This window comes from Brachycentrus maculatus, unplaced genomic scaffold (assembly GCF_059751285.1).
Source record: "Brachycentrus maculatus isolate JH-2025_06_01 unplaced genomic scaffold, ASM5975128v1 h1tg000218l, whole genome shotgun sequence".
Classification (NCBI taxonomy): domain Eukaryota; kingdom Metazoa; phylum Arthropoda; class Insecta; order Trichoptera; family Brachycentridae; genus Brachycentrus; species Brachycentrus maculatus.
The window spans coordinates 340,148-360,054 of record NW_028280969.1 but is presented as its reverse complement, the minus strand read 5'-3'; the positions used below and the strand labels follow the sequence as shown (position 1 = coordinate 360,054).

Here is a 19,907-nt window from a genome sequence, read left to right as displayed (position 1 = left end):
TTTTCTTAGGCAATATATATATATATATATATATGTATATTTTTTTAAAACCCTCTCCTACACTAAGCGCTCATTTGACGTCTTAAAAACAGCTAAATCAGTAATAAAAACTTGACATTTAAGATTTTTACCAAACGACTATTCGCAATTTTTAATATATTTAAAAAAATATGTAAAAAAAAAATATATAATCAGTCTTGATAAAGAAGCGGTTAGCTTCGAAACCGGTAAGACATTATAATTATGTTATAATAAAATATTTATAGTGATTTAAAAAAAGTTTCATTTTAATTTTAAAATGGAAAATCACAAAGTTAGTGCTTCAAATATAAATGATAAAAAAAATATGTTTTCAGGCGTCTCAGGTGATTTTTTTGAGTGGGTTTTGGTAAGGTCATTTTTTTTCTATAAAATTATGCTTTGTCTCTGTTGATACATATAGAATATCATAATATTCCTGTAGGCGCTCCAGGAATTAAATTCAGTATAAAAAGAATAGTATCAGAAACATAAAATAAAATAATAAGATTTAAAGCTGTGACTTGGAATTTATCAAAGCTACTTTGAATTTGAATAATTAAATCCAAAAAACTTTCTTCTTTAGCAGATTTTAATGTTTAAATGAAGACTAGTAAAAAAGAGATTGCCAGTATTATAAATCGAAATTTTCCAGGGTTTATAAGCTTACGATAAAGTACCTACCAACATTTAAGAGGCTATGAATAATTGTAACTTCCTTGGGGAGATAATTACTTCGGTATTTTATTCTTACATAGAAAATGGCGTGTTTATGCGGGCGGTGTAAATATTGATATAATTTACAAACCTCGCGGAGTGATTTTAGAGACGTCTATCACGAAACGATAATTACTGTTAATTATTTAATTATGAATGTTTCGTTTGGATTTACTAACACATTGAGTGATGAACAAAACTTGGCAAAACAAACAATTTTAAGTTTAATTAAAAACTATTATATATATATATATATATATATATATATATATATATATATATATATATATATATATATATATATATATATATATATATATATATATATATATATATATATATATATATATATATATATATATATATATATATATATATATATATATATATATATCTAAAAATCAAAATTACTAAAATAAACTATTATATAAAAATCAAAATTACTTTAAAAAAAAACTAATACCATTTCCGACATTCAATATGTGTGAAGCAGGGTTTTTTGTTCGAATATTCGAAGATTTTTCGTATTTTTTTGACATTATCTTACAATAAAAACATATATAATTTTTATAGTACATACCTTTTGCTTATACATCTACATATGTGTGAGCAAAAATTAAATAGTTAAAATAACTTTCTAATTTCCATATTTTGCGGTGTTGACATGAAACAATTCTATAAAATTGGTAGAGTAGAATCAAGTACCCCGCTCTACGGTACGCAGTTTTTTTTCTTAAGCCCTTGGGCGGCTGCCGACATTTAATGACATAATTTTGCTGTGAAACAGTGTACGATAATATTTTTTACCTCGGTACTGTGTTGTATTTAATGATTCAAAAATCCATTTTATATTTACGAACCGGGAAAATAAACCAAACTAATTTAATAAAATTGTCCTTGAAGGTGAAAATTTACGAAAATTGGTTCAAGTGAATCATAATCAAGCAGTCATAATCCATTGTGACGAATTACTATTGACAATAATTCAATTCTTGTAATTGATCAATCGCCCTTGGAACAGTATATCTAATTACATACCGTGAACACATAATTGGAAATAATTCATTCTTCACTGATTTCCACGAAATTTTCCAAAGTCGTGTGTTTTGGGGTCAATAACTACCACACAGATCGGTTACAACCATTGCTATGGATCATTTGCAAAAATATGCAGTATTTTTTTCTTTATATATATATATAAAAGCTCCACTGCAGTGGAGGATGTACATTATGATGGGGATGCATACCCAGTGCACTGGGTGTGCACAATTTAGTGAAATCGCATTTTCACACATAAATAAATCTAAATAAATATTACAATAAATATCGTAAATGTCGTATTATATCGTAAAAATAGATGTTTTTTTCTTATATAATTGCATTTACTTGTACATACAATACGGCAAGTTTCTTATCAATTAAAAGTAATTTTTATCTGATAAGAGGGTTATCGTTTTATCGATGATCAATCTCGAAACAAAGTTTTGAAAAAATCGATATTATCGAATTACATAATGTAATTTACGAAAATTTGTAATTTAAAATGTTCGTAGTTATTCAGTCTACATTCATCCTTTTTTTGCCAACTCCACGCTTCACTTCATACAAGGGTTGGTATCAGGACCCCGTTGTGCACTGCCAGTTTAGCTTCCGCTATTACGCTTTTATTTGGTGTAACTGATTTATTTGCACCATTCACTCTGTTCCTAGCGTTCACTATCCTTTCTATATCTTTTAAATGTGCTATAGAACGGAAAATCCCAGTAAGGGCACTTATTGTAAACTTAAAATGTATATTTGTGTATGCCGAATAAAAAACCTATATTTCATAATAACAATAATTATATACAACAAACCATTCCATCTATAGCTGCTAAACATTCAGGAACGCTGAAGATAACTTTCTTAGGTGAAAGTTCCCACCAATCGTGTCCTGGCTCCATTATAGGACAATTCGGGTTGAAATAGCAAACACATCACTCTATAGAAACGAAGACACCGAGACACATATCTAAGGCGTGAACACAATTCATGTTTAAAGGTTTATTTAAATCACTTTTCACTGCGTCGTATTATGGGTACGAGAACCAAACATAGCGGAGTTATTAGATTATATAAAAAATAATTTACTTATTTAAAGTTCACGTATATTTTTAATGTCGTTTCATACTGGTACTTGAATACTTCATCACTGAATAATTGGGTCAATCAAACCGCGCAAAAGGTCTCTTTACGATTAAGAATTTAATACGTAGAGGTTTACCATAAATAATTAAAGTGTTATAAATATTTTTTATGTTTATATATTATGTTAGATTGGTCATTTTCAAGTATAAATTATTATTACAAATTAATCCGATGTTATATTCTTTCTACTGGTGCTTCTATACGAGTAAATTCGACTAATACACATCACAAAAGTAGAAACTGCCTACAATGTATTTTTTTACTCACAAGTACTTTATAATTTGATTAAGTCATAAAGAACTTAAGAATGTGTTTTAATACAGATTATTTATAATTTGCCATCATAAAAAACACAATTATTTTAATATTTAAAAAAAAACTGCGTGCTCTCTTGAAAAACTTATTTGTGACCGTTCGATTCAAAGATTTCTTAATAAGGAAAACTTTATTTGTGCTTATATCCAACAAAAAACACACTCTTTCATTTTATGTAATATTAAAATAATAGAATTTTCATAATTATTCACCACTTCACATTTATGTTTTTTATTTACAGTAAAATAAAAGAGAAATCGTAAAATAATCCTCTTTCTTGCGCGTTTATAGTGCAAATGAAATATTTCGTAAGGGTGAAACGACTGCAGGCCGTAATCAATAGTACGCCACACATATTTTAGAACAAAACACATAATTTATACGCTGAAGTACGGAAGCTAAGGGGAAAATCGGAAGTAGAACTGCCGGTAGAAGGAAACTAGTTCAGGTTATATGTAAATTGAAGTCTAACTATTTATTCATTTATTTTTCACCAAAACACATAATTACAAATCACAATAATGTGCCTTTACTGAGTTTTCCCGTGCCGAGGGCACATTTTACAATACTTTTACAATAATTATAAAACTATACGAAAAATATAATTATGATATCGCTCACTCCTTTCAAGAACGTCATAAATCAAAAAACTTGATTTTACAGTAGAACGTTTTTAAAGATTTAAAATATAACACAATGTGTTAAAAATAAATATCAAGCCCCTCATTGAACTTTTTACTGTGCAACACATCTTTTTAAGTAAAGCCTGAAGGTTTTTTCTACATTTGAAAAATATTTAGTATATTTCAAAAAATAATTAAACAATACGTTTTTATTCAAAATGCGAAAACAACATTTTCTGCCCTGTAGCGTGTAAATATTAAGTAAAAATATGCCTCTTTTGGTGGGGATATAGTACATTTTCTAGGCATTCCGAAAACATGCACAACTGAAAATTGATGATTTTTGATTTATGACGTTCTTGAAAGGAGTGGGCGATATGCAATCAAATACGACATGGCCGAATGATGCGATCTATTTCAGAACTACCCACCTCTGTTATCTATTAATGAACAGCTCTTTTAAACTAAGTTTATTTTTTAAGGACTTTGTGGATACTGACAGCGGGTTTTACAAACTGTAAGTATTGCAAAAAATTCAACGTTATTTTGACCAAAAGAGGTATGTATGTATATGTTAGGTTTTGTTTGATGTGTTTGGGATTTGTTTTGTGTTTGGGGATTGGTTTTCATAAACAGTGTTAACTGTGATTTGTGTGCTTAGCTGAGAGGAGCTTTAATACGAATTAAATTTGAATAATCATACAAAAGCTATAAGACTGTACAAACTATTAAGATAACTTAACCCCAAAGATGTCATTTTTACAAAGTATTATTAGTACAAAGTATTTTTGAGACTAGCCTAACCTTGAATCTTTTTATTTATTTTATAACAATATAATAATATTTTTAGTTTTATGTTAAAGGCGGTTTATAAAAAGAGTTGTACGTTATTTGATATTCATGTTATGTTCAATCCAATCGTGTCCTGTATACGCCAATAATTTTTATGTAAAATATATTTTTTCTAAATAATAAAACCCTTACCGCACCCCAATGGTGCATAGGGCACTGCTTCATATAAACGCAGTGTTATCTCGATCGTTTACACATGAAGGAAAGGTGATCAGCCCTCCGCTTCAGGTACCAGTCCAGTGTAAAATTAAATAAATATTAGAGTGAAAAAATCACTTATATTTATTAAACCCCCCTGGGAATCGAACCCGGGACTTCCAGAACGGTAGCCGAGCATGCTGACCATTACACTACGGAGGCGGACTAAATACTCCTAATACTTATGTAAAATACTCCTTTGAATATTACTAACACTGCATTTTATAATATGAATAGAACATTTTGAGTGTGTCCAAATACTTGTTCACAAAATCTGGATTATCTCCAATTACAGGAGTTATTTTCATATTATTTTTTGACATCTCATCAAAGATGAAGAAGAATATGGAAGTCTGGGCATTTACGGGGCGTTTCTCATGTGTGTGTATAATCCGGGATTCGGATCTCACATACTAATATAAGAGTTTCTGCTTAATAAAAAGCTTCTTTACATCTCACCAATAGATGTCTCTAGTGAAGTTCTAGTGATTCATGAACAAGGTTTCTAAATTGGTTCATATATATATAGAACTTCCAAGAATTTGAGTAGTGTGGTTGTCAATAATGGGTAGAATTGGTGAATGTTACACGTGTGTAAAGTGATCACTCAAACCAGCCTATGACGGTCGTAAGCCCCGTAAATGCCCAGACTTCCATATTCTTCTTCATCTTTGATGAGATGTCAAAAAATTATATGAATAGAATGTACATTGAATTCACAAAACGTGCATTGTAGCATGTAAAACGTTATTTAATGCACGTTAAAAATTCACTGAAATACAGACAAGTCCTTTAATAGATACATTCCTTGAATATTCAATTAATATGCCCGAAATGATTTACACGAAAGTAAATAAATAAAGATGAACAAATTTACGCACACTCGCGGGTAGAGGGCGTCGGAAAAACTGAAATATTTTCAGTGATTATCGCGAACAAAGGGGTAAGGTTTATCCGTCGCCATGGGAACTAAACACTCGGTTTACAGTTTAAGTTACCCCGTGTCATAAAACGCCATGTCGGAAAATGCTAATCTTATAGGAAAATTAGTGTTCAAACACAATATATGTATATATATATATATATATATATATATATATATATATATATATATATATATATATATATATATATATATATATATATATATATATATATATATATATATATATATACATATTTCATGAGTTTTTTTTGTTTGTATGTCACAAAACAATAATGCTCCCAATTTTTGTTTTAAAGGAATAACCCGCAAAGCTTCTATTTTAGACGCTTGTCTGCAGGTGGGATAGTAAGGATAGGGAAAGTAAAATGTGAAAAATACATTACAAATACCCAGACCAATTGAAAATAAATCTTTCTTGAATTCTTTTTGGCAATTGGCGGGAATCAAACCCGCGACGCCAGTTTCACAGTCGAGCGTCTACCCAACTACGTCAAATAGTGAAAAAGCCTTAGTGAAAAATTAGTTTTTTTTTTTCTAATACGAACGGAACGAAAATATTTCGCAAATATGACGTCATACGAATTTCATATATTCGCTGATTTTATTATTATTATCCTCCACAATAGCTCAAAAATTTATATTTTTTTAAATTAAACAATTCTATCACTTGACTTAGATGTCCATGTATACAAGTACTATAATTTTCAATCAATAGGTTTTGTTTGCATGTAATAAATAATAACTTCATATGAATAGACGTTTTTGGGTACGTACGGTAATATGACAGTTTGGTTTTATACCTAGATTCACAAAAATCAATAAGAAAGTAATCATTTTAAATTATCAGGTGTTTTCGTGTAACTTCAGGCCTCCGAAAAGAACATAAATTTTGTGAGATCGTGACAACATGCATTATAGATGTTTTGAAGACACAAAATCCCGAAAACTTTCGTAATAAATTGATATATCGCTCACTCCTTTCAACAACGTCATATATCAAAAATCGTAAATTTGCAGTTGTGCATGTTTTCGGAATGCCTTGAAAATATACTACATATATCCCAGCAAAAGCGGCGTATTTTAAACTTAATATTTACCCGCTACAGGGCAGAAAGTGTTGTTTTTGCATTTTGTAGAAAAGGTATCGTTTAATTATTTTTTTTAATGAACTAATTATTTTTCAAATGGAGAAAAAACCTTCAGGTTTTACCTAAATAGATCTGTTGCACAGTAAAAAGGTCATAAGTGGCTTGATATTTATTTTTAATACATTTCATTATATTCTTAAACTTTAAAAACGGTCTTCTGAAAAATCAAGTTTTTTTTATATTCGACGTTGTTGAAAGGAGTGAGCGATATGTCTACATCTACACATAGGGTTTTAAAAGAAAATTAGAATAATTATAATAAGCGATTAGAATAATTGTACATAATATTATTTTGTCTTTTCTTTGTGATGGATGAGTAGATTGAATATAGTTTATGAAACAATTATATTTCATATATTTTCTTTCCGAATATGAATTTTAAGGCGGGACAATCGATAGCCCGCAACTTAATTTTAAACCCAGGTAACATTGAACGTAATTGTTTTTTGTTGTTGTTTAAAACACTGTTTTTGTACTCAACAAAATAAGTTTTTCTTCGATGTAAATACATAGTTTTGAAAAAAGAGTTATTGAATGGTAAGGAGTTGAAAAAAGTTTGAAAAATTATATATTAAAAAAAAATAAAATGGGCGCGGAGACACGTGTGGCTCCTCGCACAGCCGGTCGTGTAGTGAATTGTATGCGAATACACCCTTAAGAAGCATCACAATGTTGTATTAAAACACATTTCTTTTACCATTAAATGCTTTCTTCTTCTATTTACTTAGCAATAAAATATATATAAAAACAAATTAATAGAGAAGTATTTGTAATTTTATACTTTGCCAAAAAAAACATACTATGCATATATAAAAAAGAAGCCTAAGCGGCTCATTATTGAAAATAAGTATCAAATTGTGGTAGAGTGGGTTCGAACCGAGAAACTCGGACTCGAGAGTCCGACACTAACCACGGGACCACAATCCGACAAAATATCATGAACTGAATTTCATTAACGTACTACTACATTAGGCTATGCGTAATGCACAATATTGAAGTTGTTCAGATGTATGTATTACATAAATTATTAATATTCCAAAGAGAGAAATTAATATATATGTCTATCCGAATGTTTCATGGGCGAGGAGAGAACAGGTTTATTGGTTTATTACTCCGAACCACAAAGTGAAATATTGCGCTACTTTTAAATCGGTTTGCAATTTGTTACACAATCCTTAATACTAATATTCTCATATCCTTTACAAAATCCCTGAGTTCCCAAACATTTTTTTGCTAACACTTTTTTTGCGAAAGAAATGTAATTTTTCGCGGGCGATATTAGATCGTACCGGAATGATGACAGAAAAATTCGATAATATTTTTGTATTATGATGACATCTATCCATTAAGATGGACCCCAAGAATTTTACGATGGAGATTTGGGAGAATAAAAGAGGTGTCGGAAGACCCCAAAAGAGATGGTCCGACGACATAGTCGCTGTGGGGGGTAAAAACTGGCTCAAAGCAGCAACCGACCAGAGGAAATGGAAAGAAGGGGAAGAAGCCTATATCCAGCAGTGGAACTCAGAGGGCTCATGATGAAGAAGTGACACCTGTTGGCTACACAGGAAAGCAAGTCCAGAAATAAGACGTTAAAGACGTGTTTTTTGGTATATGAAGTTAACGGTAACCGAAATGCACAAAAATGTGCACACCCCAACATAAGGATAATTAAGGCAACATGCGAGTAAATCATATGCTTTGCAACACACTCCTTATCATTCATCATTCACTTTATGTAAACCACTTAAAAAAACACTACTTCGTGATACCAGTTTCGGAATTATCATTTGATCATCAGGTCAAATGGAGAATAAAATGAAATTGTTACGGTCTGACATTTATTCAAAATATAAAATTTGAAAGAGAGAAAGAAAAAAAAGGAAAAAAAAAATTTAAAGAGAGAAAGAGGTACACAGAGTGAACGATAAATGATAAGTGTTATATTACCATAACACAAAGTTAACAATGCTTTTAATATAAATTTTTTTTTGTTTCTTTTCATTATTTTTTATTCTTATTTGTTTATTATTTTTAATTTTATTGTATAAATAAATGTTGTAAAGCATTTATGGCTGACTAAATATTGCACCCACCACTTAGTCAAGCTGGAATAAAGAGTTATTAATATTATTTTTATTATTATATGTTTTGTATTCAGTAACAAGCCTTCTATTATCGATGAATATTATGGCTCGATGAATTAGTTTTATTGATACTCTTCATTAAAAGATAATTAAAGGATCTATTGCAATGTTGAACATACCTAGTTTGAGAAGCAATGTTATAAAACTTTATATTACTGTATAATAGGATATATACTATATGCAATACTAAAAAAACTACCAACTCACTTTCTATATTTGACTGAGAACAATAAAAAGCAAAAAAATAACTGCATTCGGGCAAGGTGAATAAAAATGTACGGCACAACTGATTTATAGCGTGAAATACAGTATCGAACAGATAAATTGAAACAAAACTTTTTTTGGTATTTTCAACACCCTCTAAAAATTTTTTTGGAGGTGTTCCTCGTATTATGGACCAAGACCGCTTGTTTCAGAGACTGAGATGATGAATAGAGAGAAGTATCACCCAATTCTACTGGAAAAGATACTACCAGAGATACAAAAACGAAGGTCAAATGGTAATGGAATATTTCAGCAGGATTTAACCCCCTGCCACAAATCCAAAAAAACGATGTTTTTCACACAAAAACAATGAACTATGTTGGACTGGTCAAGAATTTGCCAGACATAAACCTAATTGAAAATCTATCGGCAATCTGTAAGAATCGGCTATCCGATATTGATTGCACTACGGTGGAAAAGCTTATTTTGTCCATAATTCAGGTATGGTTTCGAGACGAAAAAATGGCATCCACGTGCCAAAACCTTATATAATAGATGCCTAGAAAAGTAAAATTTTTGATTGAGCACAAATAAGATCATATTAAATATTAATTTGTGATATAACTAATAAACAAAAGATTTTACTTTTTTTTTACGAAAATACAACAAAAAAGTTTCGTTTCAATTAATTTGTTTGATACTGTATACATCGGGAACTTGGTAAAATATCATTGTTATAATATTACATTATCAGTGTTTCTTTTTATAGCAAATAAATTATTTGTTTATAATTTATTACTTTAATTTATTTAACGTATTGCACTATGCAACAAATTATACGAGTTGAAAAATCGATTCAATTATTTAAAAAAATATTATTTCTAATAAATCTGACACGTGATGTATGCGAACAAAAAAGCTTCAAAGAAATAAAAATAAATTGATAATAATAATCGTACAGAAATAAATTTTACTGTGAATTTTAAAAAGAATTACATGTTTGGCATTTGGTATTCTAAGTAAAATAAATGTGGTATCATATATGGGTATATAGTACATAGATACACATAGCAGGAATTAATTGACAAAATATTATATTCTCCATATTATTAATATTCAATTAATATATGTTTTATTATTTTCAACATTTTAGGTAGTTAAAAGTGTGTAAATAGTGCTATGGTGGTGACGTGTAATATTGCTTGCATATTGGTGTAGTGATTGCCCTGACGAAGAGATGGGTACGTTTCGAAATCGGTAAACAAAAAATCTCTGTGAGTCCTTTTTTACTAATATTATTAAAATAATAAAATAAAACCCTTATCGGCACCCCAATGGTGCATAGGGCACTGCGTCATATAAACGCAGTGTTATCTTGATCGTTTACACATGAAGGAAAGGTGATCAGCCCTCCGCTTCAGGTACCAGTCCAGGGTAATATTGAATAAATATGACAGTGAAAAAATCACTTATATTTAATAGATTTATATTATCCACTGACACTTCGTGATGGAATTGCATTTTTAATTTATTATTAGATTAAAACCAATATTTTTAGCTTTTCCACTTTTTTATTTGACCAGCGACCGGGTTTCGTCGTTACCGACATCATCAGACTGGGTCTGTTCAGACCCAGTCTGATGATGTCGGTAACGACGAAACCCGGTCGCTGGTCAAATAAAAAAGTGGAAAAGCTAAAAATATTGGTTTTAATCTAATAATAAATCACTTATATTTATTTTTAATATTTTTTAAAATATATAAAATACCAAATATTAGCTATATAAGTACAACTGCTCACATAGATTTTTGCCTACCGTTTTCGAAACGTACTCATTTCTTGGTCAATCCAAATAATCATTCGGGACAACAACACTATATACCACAACAACTATGTACACACTTACTCCTAGACAAAATAGTAATCACATGCGTTGTTATTCTGTTCAAAGACATGAATGGTAGACAAAAATATTAGTGAGTGGCTCAGCTATATACCAAAGTAACTATCATTTTTTTTTTAAATATTTGACCATATTTACGTATTTTTCCTATTACATGTATTAAATATTTCAATAAAAAGAAATAATTATTGGTAAATTTATTACAAAATACACTTAAAATCGTGTGCGAACAGGAGTGTAGAGCGTTTTAGCACGCACATATATATATATAATTATATACATATGTACCTATGTAGGCAGTTTTTTAATGATTTTGGAAATGTCTTCAGGAAAGGAACAGGTTTACATACGTATTTTTATGTTCTCCTTAATGAGACCCCATTCGACCCATTCCATTTGTAATATCTCAAATTTAAATTAAATAATCTACGAGCACATTCCTAAAAAAACAGAAATCTAGCTTTAATTTATAAATTAAATATTAAAATCAAACACTGATTTTCAAACTACTGTGAAGATTAAATGGACTGAGGGTCCTTTTAAAGCTATACAATTATATCGTAAAATGCCATAATAAGGCGGTACAATTGTCACAAATTTTATTTTTATGTGTTTTAATAATAAAATACAATTTAGTATACTCTAAAAATCAGTTTTTGACTTTAGCATTTAATATATAAATTAAATTGGAGTTCTGCAAATTCAACGCCAATTCTATAAATATCTCGCTTTAAGTCTGTTTCACCTTTCGTATTTTACAATACTTTTCCTTAAGTTTTAAATGACCTACCACCTGCCGATTCGGGAAATTCCAATACCCAATCCTGAGATGGGTAATTTATGAATTAACCATAATATTTTCATAGGTCTAAAAATACAAAATATCAGATTGCAGGATGCAAATACAAACTTGCCATTTCAATGTCTATAAAATATACCATAATATTTACTCAGATCTAAAAACAACAAAAAAAACATTAGAGTGCAGGATGCAAATACAAGTTTACCATTTCAATGTTACAGGTAGTCGACTATTATTATTCAATGTAATTGATTTGACGTAATAACTCGACACTGCTGGAACCACTTCCGGCGATTTCGGCCAAACAAGTTTTGACAGATAAACTGCGTAAGGCCAACGTCAGGAGAAATTACTGTGATAAAAAAATGGTGCTACATAGTACGATATTTCACATCGCACAAGACCATATTCTGTGAACCAGTTAAAAGATGAACAGTTTTTTGAAAAGTTCAAGCAAAAAAGATATTCAGCGGATCCTCACTTCATTTTATTCACATCCGATTTAAACGATCGTTTTCCTTCGTTCAAGAAACGGTGTTTTTTTATTATTATGTAATATAGTTACATTTTTAAGTACAACATAATACAATTTTTAAACATTTATACATATGGTAAACTAATAGTTTTAGATTCGCTGTACCTCTCCAAAAAAGAGACTGAGCTCTTGTGCTTGGAGAGCGACTTACACTCAAGGTTTAATGTTTTATACAATTAATGGTTTAATAGTCTTTTTCATATTTTTTTTCAAGATTTATATGTAATGGGCATAAATTTTTTCCTTAAGAACTTTTGTATCTTCTATTTTTTTTTTATTTATTTAGGAAGTTTATTGAAATATTTAATTCCCAAATATTTGAAGTTTTGTTGAAATTGTTTAGTATTACATTTTGGACTTGAAAAATCATTTAAGAATCTCGAAGATAAACTTTTTTTTAAATTCAAATATTTGTCTAACTAACTAACTAACTAACCATCACGCCGCTTCCCCGCAGGGGTAGGCAGAGAGAATAGAGCGCCACACCACTCTGTCCTTGCAAACATTCTTCGCCTCTTCCACGTTCATGCATCTCCTCATACATACCCGCCGATTGTTACGACTCCTAACCTGACCACTTTCAAGTATTTGGCATACCTGATCGTGCCATGTTTTTCTCGGTCTTCCTCTGCTTCTTTTCCCGCTAACATTCGCCTCATAAATTTGTTTTACCGTTCTTTCCTCACTCATTCGTTCTACATGTCCAAACCATCTCAACACACCTTTCTTAATTTTATCGATAATGCTTATCTCAGCTTTGCATTCCTTCCTTATTTCACTATTCGCACATCTATCATACATCGTTTTGTTACACATTCTTCTGAGAGATCGCATTTCGACTGCATTCAGTCTACTTTCATCCTTCTTTTGCCAACTCCATGTTTCACTTCCATACATTAGAGTTGGAACCAGGACTCCGTTGTGCACTGCCAGTTTAGCTTCTGCTGATAGGTTCAAATATTTGTCACCCTTTGGTAATTGAAAAATTGTGTTTTTTTAAATGGTTTCTTTGTTTGGGACTTGAAATTATGTAAATAATAATTTTGTTGGATATATATTTTTTTTCAAAATAACTTTAATTATTGTTTTCTGTACTATTTTCACAGGTTTGAAAGTTGAATTTATGAAATTGCTATTTATTTCCCTTCTTTAAATTCTGACCAAAACTAGATGAAAGAGAAATCGCTCTACTGTCTGAAAACACACGCGATACCTACATATGCGGAAGATTGAAAGGCAATGACGATGCGTTTTTTTACTTCATTTCATAAAGTCAATAATGAATTGTTTTTACAATTTTCAAATTTTATAAAATTAATTAACCTTGTTTTCACCACTTTTTTTTATTAATACAATTTAACCTAACAGTTTCGAAACTACCTTATTTTTTAAGTAAAAAAAAAACATTTAGGATTTTTATGGAACGTGTGGAATTTTTGGTGAGAGTAGTTTAATGTTTTTAATGTTTTTGATTTAAAATAAATCCTGATGATGACAAGGTATTGTCGAAACCGGTTGGTTTTAATAAAATGGTATAAATAAAAAAAGTGGTGAAAACAAAGTTAATTAATTACACAAAGATTATAAAATGTGCCACAATGTATCTGCGTAAAACATTAAAGATTTTTTTTTCAAATGAACTATTTTCCAGAATGTACCCTAAAGACTGAATATAATACACCATAGATTGTACAAGTATATCGAGTATTGGCATATTATGACGCGTCTATCGTCATAGCACGTAATATCTTGAATCATAATATAATTACCAGGAAATACAAAAAAATCGATAGCAAATGAAACATTATTTGTAATTGCACTATATTTTTTACGTAAATAATGACGGATTCGTTTCCTACATTCGTTTCCTAACAATGTTAAATTCCTTACATTCAATATATATATATATATATATATATATATATATATATATATATATATATATATATATATATATATATATATATATATATATATATATATATATATATATATATATATATATATATATATATATATATATATATATATATATATATATATATATATATATATATATATATATATATATACATATATACATATATATATATATATATATATATATATATATATATATATATATATATATATATATATATATATATATATATATATATATATATTTAACCTTTACCTTTCAATAATTATTTTCTTTTTAAAACCATATATTTATTTCAAAGAAAAAATATTTATCAATACAAAAACGGTGTTTTAAGAAAAAAATATCAGTTACGTAAAATGTTACCTGTGTTTAAAGAAAATAACGTTGCAATTTATCATATACATATAGGCCCTTAAACGGGTCAGTCATTTCACACTTTGACACTGTACCTATATTACTACGTTGCGATGTCTATTACATCCAATGACATAATATTTAGGGTCATCGCGCACGCGCGACGCATTCAAGCCGCCAACAGCTGATAGTGCGGCCACGCCTGACAACCGCGTAACGTCAGACAGCCACAGCTGACTCGGCTGTCAGACTGCCGCGGGACAGCTCGCACACCCTCGTGACCTCGCTTCAATGACAACAAAAATAGCTGCCAAATCTATTTTTTTGGCGCGCATTTCGTTTATTGACTTCCCGCGTGTGAGGCGGAAAACCTTGAGGATGAAAATTGGCAAACAACAAAATAAAACAACATTTACGCACCGTTAATATTATTATATGAATAAAAATGTAAACTTTTTATTTTTTGCGGAGTGTTTTTGCCTAGAATTTTCACTCATGAATTACATTAAATGATAGTAACTTTAAACATAAAGAGTAAATCCACTCACGAGTAGGTATAGGCTATGAAACTTAAAAAGTTGAAGCCTGAGTAGGGTCATGATAAGCGGTGTTGCATAAACCGTAGCTAGATTTCAGAGTCACTTGGACGTTAGGTAATTAAAAAAATATTGACATCTCAAGAAGAATATGGAAGTCTGGGCATTTACGGGGCTTACAACCGTCATAGGCTCGTTTAAGTGATACGTGTAATATTCATCAATTCTACCCATGATTGGCAACCACATTGACCACCAATCGATAATCACTTTAGCCAGCCTATGACGGTCGTTAGCTCCGTAAATGTCCAGATTTCCATATTCTTCTTCATCTATGTTGAGATGTTCAAAAAAAGGAAGTAAAAACAATAACTCCTAATTATAGATAATTCAGATTTGTGAATAAGTATTTGGACACACTTAAAATGTTGTAAAAATGTAAACGTTCGTTTATCCGATTTTTTTAAAATTATTTTCGGTACATATTACATTCACCGATTGTTTTAAAATTCAGACACAACGTTGAATTGAATGAGCGCGTGTTTTTACGTGTAACAGGCTGTCTTTGCCTGCCACAGGTAAAAATGTACTTAAAAAAAAAACAATGGCAGCGACATCTGTCGAATGTAACCACAACACAGACGGGAATCTTCACACCGGTGATGGTGGTATCCTTACATCGTATTATCTAGTATGTTGTTATTTATTTTGATAATTGTATGTTCTGTTGTATAATGTACAAGTGTCTGTCATATGAACTTTAGAAGCCTGTGGTTATGTTTGTTATTTTTCACTGATGTAATTGTTTCTGATGGGATACAAGTTTATACTAAGGGCGTTTGTGCACTACACGGAATTTTACCGTCCGGCAATCCGGTTAGCATGATAAAACGGATGATTGGCTTAGATTGGCTTGTGCTTTCGGCCGTCTTTCTTCGGATCGGTGCGCTTGATCGGTGCGTGATCACGGTGCGTGTAAATTCGATCACGCTAAACTGTCGTAGTCGCTTTATTAAAAAAAAAACCGGACTAAATTACACGTAGTGCACAAGCTGTCTTATGAGTTACTGCGCTATACGCATCGACCCCATTTAGAAAATTGAAGTTACGTTCACTGTCACTGCATTAAAGAAAAATCAAAGCGAACACTTTTGTAGGGAAAGTGGCAAATTGGAAACCCTACGCGAAATGGGTTACATTTGATTTGTTTCTGTGTTACGGATCTTGCAGATCTATGCACGTTTCCATAAAGCGTGTTTATATTATTAAAGAAACACTTGTTTTTTTTATAATCGTGAATTAAACACAATCAAGTTAATTAATTGCAAAAAACAACGGGTATAATAGCGCGATAATAGATAACATGTTAAAAATTATTTAACCATAGTACCCTAAACATAGGTCAAACCGCGAGAAATTTAAAGATTAGAATAAAAGAATATCGTAGCGGTCTTTTTAGTAATTATTTATCGGAATTTGCAAATCACATAATAGATACAAATCACTCATTTCATTCTCATAAACTAAAATTATGACACCTAGTACCATACAAAAGCCAAAATATAAATTATTTAGAAAATTTAGAAATCCAAAAAAACTTAAATTGTAATAACAATTAATAATATATCGTTTAAAAATTCTTCACATTTGCTTCCATTATTCCTTTATTTTCAAACTCTGCCCCCTTGACTAACCCCCTCCCCCTAACTCACCCCTATCCTTATTTAAAGAACAATTATTTATTATGTTTTAGTTTACATTTAGACCTGAATATGGAAGCTTAGCTTCCGAAACTAGTCGTCATAAAATAAACTCAAGTGCTAAAAAAACATGTGTTTTCTTTAATAATATCATCATGTCTTACCACAAAGTAAATGCCGAAACAATAAATGAAATAATTGTGTTTATTGTGATTTGTGTGCATTACTTTATACGACATTAACAAGACTTGAGTTAATTTGTCAGTTCTCAAGTTCCCTACTAGCCTCGTCCGGTTAGCGACCTGTTACCCGCCATCACTGATAAATTGAAAGAATAAACATATAAGTATGTAGCTTTAAATATATCATATACATCTACATACAGTGCTTCCGGTCGAGTCGACAATACAATTTATCCAATTTAAATGGCTAAGCAATATTTGTGCGTCACCACATGCTAATATTATCGCTAACTAACAAAGCATCACGCCGTTTCTCTGCAGGGGTAGGCAGAGAAAATAGAACGCCACACCTGTCTTCGCAAACAATCATCGTTCCATCCACATTCATGCATCTCTTCCCTATACCCGGCGTATATTTTTCCGACTCCTGACCTGACCATTTTATCATGTCAAGTTTTCCTTGGTCTTCCTCTGCTTTTATCGCCAACCATTTTCGCCTCATCAATTTTTTCACTGTTATTTCTTCACACATCCTAACCGTAATGTATGAAAGTGAAGCATGGAGTTGGCAAAAGTAGGATAAAAGTTGACTGAATGCGACCCCTATCCTTACTATCCTACCTGCAGACAGGCCTCTAAAATAAGAGGCTTTGCGAGTTATTCCTTAAAAAAAAACATGAAATCACGTTTTGCTAATTTCAGAGCTGCGTGAAATATGTTTACTGTTTAAAAAGGGTACCGTCACCAAAAAAGTTCGAGAGCCGTTGTTCTTGGCAATAAAATAGTACCTGGATTTTATCTATTTTTCCGTGAAAAACCGCATATGATACCCTTACGTGCGTAATTATATAGTGCGTAGATTTTACCTTGAGATTACAGTGGAACCTCTCATAACGAGTAACTCGCATAGCGAGCAAAAAAATTGTGAAAAAGTTGCTCCATTAACCCTTTCAATACGATTTTTTTGTTTTAATAATTCATGTAATATTTATAGCGCATAATATTTATTGCTAATTTAGTTTGACGGGAAAAACAAATATTTAAATAAATGATCATATTATTTTTTGATTATTGCAAAATATAATTGGAACATATTGTCCCAATAGTTTTGGTGAGTGGGTCGTATGTGTCCCAACAGTATTTTATGATAGTGTGGTTGTCAATAATTGGTGAATGTTACACGCGTGTAAAGTGATCGCTTAAACCAGCCTATGACGGTCGTCAGCCCCGTAAATGCCCAGACTTCCATTTTCTTCTTCATCTTTGATGAGATGTCAAAAAATAATATGAAAATGATTCCTGTAATTGGAGATAATCCAGATTTTGTGAACAAGTATTTGGACACACTCAAAATGTTGTAAATAAATTATCTGGTCAAATTATAAGCTTAATAATAAAAATGAAAAAGGTATTTTCTGGCGTTTCTCATGTGTGTGAATAAAATCCAGGATTCGGATCTCACATACTAATATAAGAGTTTCTGCTTAATAAAAAAGCTTCTTTACATCTCACCTATAGATGTCTCTAGTGAAGTTGTAGTGATTCAAGAACAAGGTTTCTAAATTGGTTCATATATATAGAATTTCCAAGAATTTGAGTAGTGTGGTTGTCAATAATGGGTAGAATTGGTGAATGTTACACGTGTGTAAAGTGATCACTTAAACCAGCCTATGACGGTCGTCAGCCCCGTAAATGCTCAGACCTCCATATTCTTCTTCATCTTTGATGAGATGTCAAAAAATAATATGTATAAACTATCTCGAAGTATCTCGTTAATTCATTTTTATTACGAGAAGATTAATATTTTAGTACCTACTTCAATTTCGATTGATTCCAGAAAAATTCGACTCTAGATTCTAAACAACCTTGACATTTGAGAAGTTTTTCCTTATTTTGTATTGCCTCCGAATATGAATGGGTATTTGTCTGTTCTGAGAATAACTCAACATGTAATTTAAAAGACTTATGAAAACAAAATATCTATGTATACGCACACATTCATGTCCATACATTACATTGCAAGTTCTTACATCACACGATATTTGATAATCGTCAATACGAAAATTATATTATTGATTTATTTATTAGTTTGTCCATGGAGTATAGATTTATTGTCCAAAAATAATTTGGGCAGAAATTCATGATTAAAAATTGTAAACAACAATTTTAATTGTGTTCAAAAATCTGGATCATCTCCACTCAGGAGTTTTTTATATTTTTTAATTTTTGAAAAGAGAAATATTTGTGTTTTTATTATTTTCACAATATTTCAATTTCATACTATTTCTTTGAGCCTAAACGGCTCCTTATTAGAAATAGGTATCAAATTGTGATAGAGTGGGTTCGAATCAAGAAACTCTGACTTAAAAGTCCGCGACACTAGCCACGGGACAACAAGCCCAATTGTTTATACATTTTTGACATCTCAAAATAGAAGAAGAATATGGAAGTCTTAGTATTTACAATACAAACACCGTATAAAAATGATGCGGAATGCATCGAAACACGTGTCACAATAGGTTTTAAGAAATAGTGGTATTTACCGAGTAAAACTGAAATTAAAAATCGATAGATATTACCACAAAGTGACTGCCGAATTAATTAATGAAATTACT

The 19,907-nt window shown here is 30.6% G+C and overlaps 1 protein-coding gene across 3 annotated transcripts in view; it reads right to left on the bottom strand.

The window, feature by feature from the left end:
• Positions 1–19,907, bottom strand: part of LOC148306940 (NADP-dependent malic enzyme-like) — a 66,992-nt gene that overhangs the window by 12,619 nt on the left and 34,466 nt on the right. The window lies entirely within an intron of this gene.